Raw genomic sequence first — 11,895 nt, 5'->3', positions numbered from 1 at the left:
GATTTATAAAGATTATTATGTTTAAAAAAGATTATCATAATTTATAAAGATTACACGTACAATGATATTAATAATAAAGAATATAAAATTATTAAATGATTGTAGGTTAAAAACATACACTTTAGTGTGTAAAAAATAAATTAAATTAAAACAAAAAGTAATGACACAAGTCAAATAGCATCCGGCTCACACACATAATCATGGCCCAAGATTTACTTATTAACTTCACGAGTAATTTTTATGAGAAACAAAAAACAAGCTTCTAACCAAATAAAAGAAAGAAAGCAATTGGCCCAAGAACATAAACAAGCTCAAACGGTAGTCCATATCTAAACTTATTCTCTTGGTGCTAACTAAAAAAATTGAATTTCATTTTATTTGAACCAATTCACTTCATACCATCGAAACCAAAATTCTCTCTTCTCTCTCTTCTCTTTTCTTTCACATCACAATACGTGAACTCTCTAAAGAAAGAAAAAAGAAATTCTAAAACTAGGGCAAAATCAAAGATAAAAAAGGAGGTTTCCAATTTCATGCAAGAAGAGAAGGTCAAAAAAATTATAACAAAAAGACAATCAAATCAAAAGGGCAAATCACAAAAAGCATTTCCACAATTGTGCTTCATCAAGGAATGTTGAAGAAATCACTTATGTTACAAGCACCAATCTGAAAAAAATGAAGAAATTAAAGATAATGGTGCTCTGTTATAAATCAAGGCTAAAAAATCAAACTTGAAGTTAAAGAAAGAAAGCACGGCCCAGATTCAAAAGGCAAAGTAAAAAAAGGTTGAAAGAGAAGATTGATGGTATGGTTGCATGTTTGATTCGATCACTGCTTCTACCCTTTCTCTCCTTTGTCACACTGCTGCTACTACTGATTTTGGATAAAGAAGTCAAACAAGGTGCTCAAGTAAGGTTTCAAGTCTTGGAAGCTTCACTCCTCTATTAAAGGGGTGAACGTCCAAGGATTGGAATAAGGAGAGAAATTACAAAGCTTGGGTTCCCATATCTCACTGAACTATTCATTCTTCTCCTTCATGGTTTTTATTGAATACTTCATTTTCTCAGTTTAGTCTTTTTGTATTTCAATAGTAAAAGGCAAAATGGTGAGGTTTGTAAGAAAAAATTATTGAGTCAAAAAAGACAGAGAGTTAGACTTAGAGAAAAAGGCATAGTTATCTCAAAAATTCTTTGTTAGTTTTTCTATTTTGTTGTCATGATCTTGAGGGAATTTCCTTACAAGTTGGGTTAGTACTTTACTGTTTAAAAGTTAGGGCGAGTTCCGAGTCAAGTCTAGTTTGGATTAGAAACTGGATTTATCCTAGATAGGATTGGTTAGAATCCTAGGGAGAATTGTTGAATGTAATTTTGTTGAAAGATAGTGAAATTCTATCACTATTGTAATGGAGACTTGATGTAGGCTACATTGCACTGAGTAGCTGAACCAGGATATATCTGTGTGTCATTGCACTGGTTAGGCATTACAACACCTAAAATATATATATGAATAACATCATAATGATGCACCACTATTTGGTGGTGCATTTTATGCCTAATTTAGTGGATTTTATCACATTTTCTCACATTTATTCACTAAAATAGCATGATTTTGTATATTCTCCCTAATTTGTGTTTAAATGTGAAAACATGCTTTTTAGGCTTTTAATTAGTTAATTTTAATTCACCTTTAATTCCACTAGATGCCTTGATGTGTTTGTTAGTGAATTCAGGTTGAAAAGGCTAGGAATGGATCAAATGAGTGAAGAGAAAAAGCATGCAAAGTGGAGAACTCATGGAAAATCAAGGATTTGGAGTGCATTCATCGACGCGCACGCGTGAATATGAAGTCGCATGGCGACGCATACGCGTGACATGACGCGTACGCATGGGAAGCAAATTGCCAAGCGACGCGTATGCGTGACCCACGCGTACGTGTCGCATCTCGCACGTGACCTCATTAAAGTGAAAACGTTGGGGGCGATTTCTAAACTTTTCAGGCCCGAACCCAACTCATTTTATGAGCCTATTACATGCAGAATTGAAGAAGAGTCAAAGGGGGGGGGGAGACACATAGTTGAGTTTTATCATGCTTTAGTTAGTTTCTAGAGAGAGAAGCTCTCTCTTCTCTCTAGAATTAGGTTAGATGTAGATTAGGATTTCTTATATCTAAGTTTAATTCATTCTTTGATTTACTTTTCCTTTCCAATTTCTTGTTCTTCTACCTTTACTTTCCTAGTTTTGTACTTTACTTCTTGTAATTGTGTACTTTGTTGTTGATGCACTTTGTTCCTTTTATCTTCCTTTAATGCAATTTATGTTTGATTTCTTTTATTGTTGATTTTAGTTGTTGTTGTTAATTTCCTTGCAATTTGTAGTTGTAGATTTATATTCCTTGCAATTTTATCTTGCTTTCCTTTTATACCTTCCAAGTGTTTGATTAAATGCTTGGAAGGATGTTAGAGTAGATTTTTGTGTTCTTGGCTTGGGATGGTAACTTAGGTGAACTTGAGTTGCTAATGTCCAAGTGTTGATAATTGGTGTCCATTGACTCTAGCCTTCCCTAAATTAATTAGTGAGAAGGTTAGGACTTGTGGATTAGGATTAGTATAGCTCATTTGATGTGAGGGCGCTGGGCTCCCTTAGGGGGTGGATTGTAAGGTCCCACGTCGGTTGGGGAGGGGAACGAAGCATGCCTTATAAGGGTGTGGATACCTCTTCCTAGCATGACGCATTTTGACGAGTGAGTGTGGGGGTTTCAGCTATCATCCCTATCATCAAAGGCAAAACCGTGAGGCCTTGTGTGCTAAAGCGGACAATATCGTGCTAGCGGGTGGTCTAGGTTATTACAGATGGTATCAGATCTGGTGCCAGATCGATGTACCAGCGAGGGCGCTGGGCTCCCTTAGGGGGGTGAATTGTAAGATCCCACATCAGTTGGGGAGAGGAACGTAGCATGCCTTATAAGGGTGTGGATACCTCTCCCTAGCATGACGCATTTTGACGAGTGAGTGTGGGGGGCTTTGGCTATTATCCTTATCGTTAAAGGCAAAACCGTGAGGCCTTGTGTGCCAAAACGGGCAATATCGTAATAGCGGATAGTCTGGGCTGTTACAAGAAGTATAAAATACAATCCTATTTCTTCGTAACAAAATCTCTAAGAGAAAAATATACAAATACATGTTCAACAGTGGAGAAATATGATAAGTACAGAATAAACTCTAAAAGTAAAGTCATCTTCGCTTCACCAACGAGTCTCACACTCTTAGCGAGATGCGTCACGTCCTGTTCTCTGAAAATAAAAAATTTTCACAACGGAGAGAACCCAAAGGTTTCTAGTAGGATAATAGTTGCAAATAAAGACTATGTAAAACTATATGAACTCATTAGGCAATCCTAGTCTCCAAATCCACAAGGTTCAAGCCTAGGATTCTTTCTAATCCAGACGGAGTTAAGTTATTAAATCTCAGTTCCATATCCACCTCTAATTTCAATTATTTCCAATATATTATTATCCAAATCCCAATATCACAATTGTTCGGTCCACATTTAGTTTAGTAATTTTAATCACAAACATTAATCAATACGGGATTAATTCGCTATGCTTAGCATTTTTTGAACTATCACCAAATTTTATTTATTTCCATAGCTATAATCATCATTAATCCCAAGTCTCACGTCTCAACAGTCAAATTATACACAAGTAGTAAGCCGTACAAAGTAAACACAAGTAGAGGACAAGTACAACAAGTATTTCAATTAGCAATTAAATAGAAAGATACAGTTAGGAAAACCCAAACAAATATGCACACTCAAATAATGGCAAACAAATGCACATGATGCATGCCTGTCCTATTGGCCATGAGCTCACGTGTCGGTTAAACTGCCAGAACCTGACACACCCGGTAGCTAATGCAAATATTATCTCTCTATTGCGCATCTCCAGGAGGCATATGATCGAGGGAGTATGCCCTACTATATTCCCTTGTGAGGTCGTGTTATACAGATTGAGGGATTAGTACCCTACCACCTTGTAGACAGAGAGAAAACATGAGGGAATACATCGTGGGATTAGTGCTCTACCACGTTTTTCGCATTAAACAAAACAAAATCAATAAGAAGTGGGGGAATAAATTGAGAGTTGAGTGCCCTACCACCTTCCTCACATCTACATCATAACAAGAGAGGGAATCTTGCATCCTCAACTTGCCAAACTACTCCAGAATATAGTGTCCGCCACACTCCTGGGATACATTGTCCACCACACTTCATATCAGAAATCGAATCTAAGGGAATTCTTGACCGCCTATCAAATTCTCTGATGTAACAAGAGAGAATCCTCAACTCCGCTTGTCCACTGCAACAAGAGAGGGAATCCTCCATCCTCACTTTGTCTAACCACTTAACCCAAAGCAAGTGGGACAAACCATAATCCTTGCATCTTACTCAGGTGTTTCAATATCAACCTGGAGCAAGTGGGATAAAGCCACAACCTTGCATCTTACCCAGGAAATTAATCAATAATCATTAATTGATTTTCAATTAAAATAATTGTAATCACAATTTAAAATCAGGTTCAGTCATAACCATAATCTTAACCAATTTCATAATTCATCATAACCCCATTCACATATAGATATATGTATAACCAGAGGGAATTCTCAACCTCCCCAATTCGTGAGCGGGATTAAATCATCGTCCTTACATAACACCGCAACCAAGACCAAGAAGGATGAAACCATCGTTCTTGCCTGCTGCAGGTACCAAAATAATTATCAAATTAACACGCAAGTAGAATAGCACCCAGACCTTGCCACGCAAGTGGGATAAACCTCCGTCCTTGCCAATCCAGCCATTTAGGCCACAATTAATCAATATCAATGTCTTTTAGCAATTTCATAAATTATCGAATGCACTAACCCCAATGCAGTATCATTTTATCATACTTAGATTCATTAATCCCAATTCCTTATCAATTTATCAATTTTATTCTCTCGTGAGCAGGATAACACCACCATTCTCACTGCAGGTGGGATAAAACTACTATCCCCGCATAATAGTTTATACACTGAGCAAGCGGGATGACACCACCGTCGTTGCTAGGTAAGAAATTAATATCAAATCTTAAACCAATTTACAATTTCATACAGTCTAGAAAGATTCAACCTAATACAATCCCATTCATTTATTAGCTACTTCAATCTCATTATTTCATGAGTGGGATGAAACCACTGTCCTCACCGCCATTCCCGCAACATTTTTCTGGTCAACTATGTGTTTATTTTGGAAATAATTCAATTTAATTCATTGTACTTAACCATACTCTATCCAAAGCTTAAAAACAAGTTATCAGATATTCTACGGGTTTACAAAGGTTAATAAGGTTGCCGAGAAAATCAAACAGTTAAAAACAAGATTTTTTCAAGAAATCAAGATCTGTGCATATGCATCACTCTCATGCATACGCACCGATCAGAAAGCATTTCTCACTCGTGCATATGCGTCACCCCTTGTGTGTATGCACAACTTGCAAATTCTCTCTCGTATGTACGCACGAACTGTAACACTCGTTCTGAGTAGTGCGCACTGTAACCACCCTACCCCACATGGTCTGTGATTCTTCATTCTTTGCAACGTTTGCTGGCGCGTATAGGTTTATATATATAGCGTAGGTAATGAATTAGAATTAAAAATGTGTAGCGCTAAAACTTTTTTTTAGTGCTCTCGAATGACGAGTTTTGGTAATTAGATAATTATCGCTATAGTTAATTTATTTCTTTTAAAATTAACTACCTCTTAATAATTCATAAGTAACGAATTAGTAGAGACATCACCCTAGATGCGTGCGTTACCAACTATTAATCCGATTTTTCCTTCCTCCCTTTCAAAATCACAGTTTTCTTTTCTTTCTCCCGATTCAACCGAACCAAGCTTCCCCTAATTAAATCAAACTCAAGGAAACTCTAACTAAACCCATCTTCTCTTCTTCTCTCACCACCGAACGCTACTCCAGGAGGAACCTTGGTCACTGCTTCATACAATGAATGCTGTGAAGTGGTGTTGCAAGGGGAGGAAGCCACGAAGTATTGCCTCACCAGCTCATCCTTCTCCATCTTCTATACATATATATAGTAGAGCCAAGCCTTTCAATTCCTCCGAAAATCACATGAAGGGAAGCAAAAGTGGCACTGGATCAAGGAAGGGAAGGAGGAGGACTTCAACAGCGTACATCACCATCAAGGAGAAAAAAGAAGATCATCGATGGAACTACAACCCAAAGCCAAAGAAGAAACCCTACCCTTTCTTCTTTCTGATTCCCTTGGGATTTTTCTCATTAGGTAAGAACTAGTAACTCTGTGCCTTGTTGTTCTTTCTAATTCAAAGATTTTATCCTTGTTAAGCTTCAATTTTTGTAAATGAGGACCAACCCAATCCAATTCATCCCATCACAAAAGTAAGCCTCCTTCTCTTCCTCCATGTGAATCTCGGCCATTTTGTGTTGTGAACTGACAAAATTCTCTAATTCCGTTTGTTAGGGTTTTCTGAATTAAGGTAGTTAAGGACAGACTTTGGTTTGTGAATTCTCGAAGAAAGGTAAGGACTAGAATTGTAGATTAGCTATGGATGATTGTTTAGACGTAATTTTTATGGATGATGATGAGTTAGTGTGATTGATGCTGCTGAAATTCTATTAATTGGTTGAATTATTGTTGTTAGATGTAGTACAGATTTTTAATGTTCTGAAAGTGTGATTATATAGGTAAATTTCTGATATATATAGAACTGAGGCTTTTGGATAGCGTTATGATATAATTTATGTACATATGATAATGAGTAATGAGAATTATTGATTGGCATAAGTTGGAAGGTTAGAGGACTAAATTTGGTTTTTGAAAGTTAGGGAGCCTTGCTGCAGAAATTTTTAAACGGATTGGACAGCAACTTAAAATAAATTCTGGGAGCAATCTGGCCTGTTTTTACAAGTAAGACTATTTTTCTAGTAAACTTCAAAAGGTTAAGATTCCTCTATAAAAATTTCAGGGGATTTGGCCTAGTGGTTTGGAAGATGTGAATTTTTGAAATTTAGTGTTTGCTGCAGAATTTTCTGATTTTCTGGTTCTGCAGTATCAAATTCCAGCTACTAGAACTTTTGATTTATTTGGTATTTTGAGTTACTTCCAAAGGGATTTTAAATATATATATATATATATATAAGCCTATTTTAAGTGAGTATAAATTTCATATCCATATATATTTTGTATAATTAGTTATGTCTGCTGGAAGTTGGGCTGTTCGTAGGAAATTCAGAACCAATTTAAAGAAACAGGGCAGCACTTCCAACTGACATTTAATTTGACCAAATGAGGTGCTATGGACCTGAAACGTATTTGTCCTAAAACTTAGGGGTGTTAAGTGTATTCTCACCAAAATCTGGAAGTATTAGATTAGAATTGGATTTATCATAGATTTATCAAAAATAGAACTGCTTGTTGTATTTTTCCAAAATTCTCTTTAGTGTAGCAGCAGATTTTATTAAATTGGTTATCAAATTCAATTCTAATCCAAACGTAGTAAAACTTGATTTAGACCTAAAGGTTATGTCCAAATTTTGTCAGAATGTATGAACTTAGTTAATCAAAGGTGTGTAAGTTGTCCCTAGGAAAATTTTAAAGATCAACAGGTGATGCGGAGGTATATTTAGCTACTTGGTGATGCGGAGGTATGTTTAGCTACTTGGTGATGCGAAGATATGCTTAAACTGTAAGGTGATGTGGAGGTATATAGAAAAGAAAAGAAAATGAAAAATAAGGGATGATATAAAAAGTTGAGAATTGTATGTTGAATGGGCCTTGTGCCAAATTGCTAATGCGAAAGTGCTCGCCGAACTGATAGCCTGAGATTGGTAATGTAGGAATATTTGCCTAACTGATAGCCTGTTTCTTATCGTGATGCCAATATATCCTGACTGACACGGTAAAGAAACCATATTTGGGGTTCGTCTCGAATAACGTCGGGTTGCAGGTAGACAACCGACGCATGAGCTCATGGCTTGCGCTAGGATCAGGCATGCATCATCTTGTTTGCGCATATGAACTTTCTGTGAATTATTTACTGCTAATTCCTAAATGTTTATGCTATTTACTTGTCGTATGTAAATTTGTGCCCTATGTTTTTGTGTCCCCCTCTTTACCTTAGGTCCCCCTCTTTACCTTGCTGAGAACTCTAAGTTCTCATCCTTCTTTTCTTTCCTTTTTTCCTCCCCATATGGGATCGGCAGAGGAGTCCTTTGAGTTTTGGGTTTCTGTACCTCACCCACATTTCAATCCCGGTGTGCCGTACATGTTCACTCTAGCTGGAGACCATTCCGGAGATTGACCTAGCTGACTTTTATCCCTTTTGAAGATCATTAGTACTACTTTCCCTCGGTTTAGTAGTTCTTTCTAGAGGGATAGGATCTTTCAGTAGAGCAGTTCCAGTTTAGGGAACCCGTGTGAGGGTTGGGACTATCTTTCTTTTTTTTTAAATATATGAATATAACCTGGTGCAGTACTTGGTCTTTTTGATGGATGACATGTATCTTCAAGTTTAACTCATAAGTATATTTGTGAATATTTATATATGTATATGTTTTCTGCTACCAAGTTTATTTGCAACATAACTTTAAGTATTAACCTTGTGATCAACTGAATGATTTTTCATGATAAATAAGTTAATTACGATGAACCGATAAAGGCTTATATTAACATTTGCTTATGAAATCCAAGTCTAGAGCCAAGTAGGTCCTTACGACAAGTAACACCTAAACGATTGACATTGGTCATGATGTGTCAAAAGTTGGGGTGTTACACGCACGTACCACCTTGTGCGCATGCACACCAACCAGTTTTGCTGGCTTTCTGCAAACTCTACAATTTCAGTTTTTTATTCCAGTTTTCAATCGCGCATAACTTTTCCTACAAAATTTTGTTTTCTCCATTCTTAGACGGTTTTAAAGCCCTCATCATAATCTTTAATTTAAGGTAATTGTTTAATTTCAAGCTTTGACTGCCAAGTTATGGCCCTTTAAAGTTGGTCAAAAATATGTTTTTACCAAAACTTCACTTAAGTGTCAATTTCACCAATTCTCCATCAATTCATTTTAAAACCACCCCAAACCATTCCTCAACACTCATTTAACAAGTCTTAATCAATTTTTACCATTCAAAGCCTAATCAACCAATTTCTAACATAATCAATCATTTTTAATATTATCCTACCAACAATCAAAACCAACAATCAATTACCTAACAAATTCTCATCATTCCAACAACAAATCACACATGGCAAATGCCGCCAACTTACCATAACTTATCGAATAGGGGATATCTCATCCTGTCACGGCCTCTGGCCTAATTTATCATTTCATAGTCATTCATAGGCGATCAAACACAATTCAAACTCAATTCAAACCATACGTACATATAATACTTCTCAAGGCTCATTTGCATTAAAATCATACCATCATTATTCAAACCATCATCCAACTAATTATCAATCATTTCACACTAATTCATCAATCATTCACAACAACAATTTTTTCTATTCAATCTTATCCTAGGGGCATTTAACCTAGGTTTTTACATAATTTTATATAGTGCCTACTCGAAACCAAAATACATACCTTATTGACGGCGGTTTCCAACCTTTGAATTTCCTCTCATTTTAACCCCGAGTTTTAACTCGCACAATCCAGGCTCAACTAGTCCTCCTCTAAATTCCCACCAATCAAGTCAATCTCCCAATTTGTACTAAATCATCCAAGCATACAAGTCACCCCATTTCATTTAATTTTATCAAAATCTCAATGATTTACACTAGGCATGTAATTAGGAAACATAAAAAGAAAAAGAATTCTCTTACCTTATATTACGTGTTCATGGGTCAAAATTTCGCTAGAAATGGTGGTTAAACTTCTCTTAAACATCAAAATCATACTTCCTTAACACCACAACTACCAAAATACGAATTCAGTGGAAAAATAGAAAATGGGACAAGGATTTTGAAATTTTTTACCACAATAGTTAGCTAGAATTGAAGAGGGAGTCGACACGAACTCATAGCCGCAAACGAATCATCGATCAGAGTGAAATGAAGGATTATAAGTCATGAGATTTGGGCCCAATTGAAGGCCCGATTAATTTCTAGCCCGTTTGTCTCCACCTAAGGCCAAACCTTTAATATAAGTGTTCGGATTTTCGTTCTAAATATTTTTGTTGTCATTTTTACAGTTTTAATTTTTCCACACGTTGTACTGGACGGATTTAAGCCAGTACAACTAACTTTAATGCCAGTATGCGCTTTTCGCAATTAATTATATTTTTTGCACTCGAACCTATTTTTTGTTTATCTAGGTTTTATAACTTCAATTCTGTATGTTAGCCGGAAAATAGTTTTCCCCGTTGAACTCTAAGGGGTTCGGTATGACCAAAGTACAGATCCTAACTCGTCAGCCCACAACCTTTTGGTTTTGTTTAGTCTTTTTTTTCAGTCCTTTTATTATTACTTTATTGGCTGCTTTGACCTGCCCGTTAGTTTAGGGGTGTTCCACTAAGCTGAATATTTGGAAAATGTCAAGGCCCTCTAGAAATACCTTGAATGGTTTGTGAGCAAATTGGAACCCATTATCCAATATGACAACTTCCAGGACGCTGAACTCTGTTATAATTTGTCTCCAAAAAATTTTTTGGCATTATGTGGTGGTGATCGTTGCTAGGGCTTTTACTTCGATCCATTTGGTATAATAATCAATGGATACGGTAAGAAACTTGAGTTGTCCTAGATTAGATGAAAGTTCTTAGTTTTTCAAATAACATGTAATGGGCATGGTCTAAGAAGATAAAGGGGTCCTTAAGGATTAGTTTTCCAACCAGGTCCTAAGTGCTTGCAAATTTTGAGAGAAAATCTACTCGTGCATTCTTCTCTCGAGGTATGTGCTAGATTACGCCTATGTCGAACTTAGCAAGTAGCTCTTTTACTTTGGAGAGGTACTATGTAGTAAGAAATCCCGTGTTTGGTAATCCCCATTAATCTGGGAGCTAACCGCTTGAGAGTCGCTAAATACTTTAAGGACTTTTATTCTAACTTCTTTTGCCAAAGTTAATGCTATTAGTAAGCTCTCGTACTCCACTTGGTTATTTGAAATTGAAAACTCGTAATGAATCCATTACTCAATCAATACTTCGTCCAGGTTTTCTAAGATAACCGCTGCCCCCGATGGTTGGGAGTGGACGATTCGTCAATGTGGAGCTTTCACGATTCTGGATTGCCGCCTGTTTGGGTCATTTCAGGGATGAAGTCCGCCATTGCTTGGGATATGATTGTGCTTTAGGATTCAAAGTGGATTTCATATTAGGACAATTTGAGGGCTCAAGAGAGCATCTATCAAGCTAAATCCATTTTTTGGAGTATTTGACTGATTGATTGATCCGTTTGAATTGTGATCAGATGACTCTAGAAGTATTGTCGGAGTCATCTGGATGAAGTAAAGGAGGGCGTATGATAGCTTCTCAAAGTGGGTGTATTATGTTTTTGCGTTATAAAACACTTTGCTCACGAAGTATACTGGAAATTTGGTTCTTAATTCGGCTCCCCAAACCAAAGTTGCTGCCATGGCCTCTTTGGTTATGGAGAGGTACAAGTAGAGACAGGTCGGGGTTTTAAGAGAACAGGTGGTTCTACCAGTATTTTCTTGAAGTGTTGAAAAACATCTTTGCATTCAGGTTTACATTGAAATCCCATCTCTTTCTTGATAAGTTTGAAGAAAGGGAGTGGCCTTTGTACCAATGTGCTGAAGAACTGTGATAACGCCATCAAATGGCCTGTCAGCCTCTGTACATCCTTCAAACTTGCCAGGCTGGTC

This window comes from Arachis ipaensis, chromosome B09 (genome assembly GCF_000816755.2).
Source record: "Arachis ipaensis cultivar K30076 chromosome B09, Araip1.1, whole genome shotgun sequence".
In the NCBI taxonomy this organism is placed as follows: Eukaryota; Viridiplantae; Streptophyta; class Magnoliopsida; order Fabales; family Fabaceae; genus Arachis; species Arachis ipaensis.
This window is presented reverse-complemented; position numbering follows the sequence as displayed.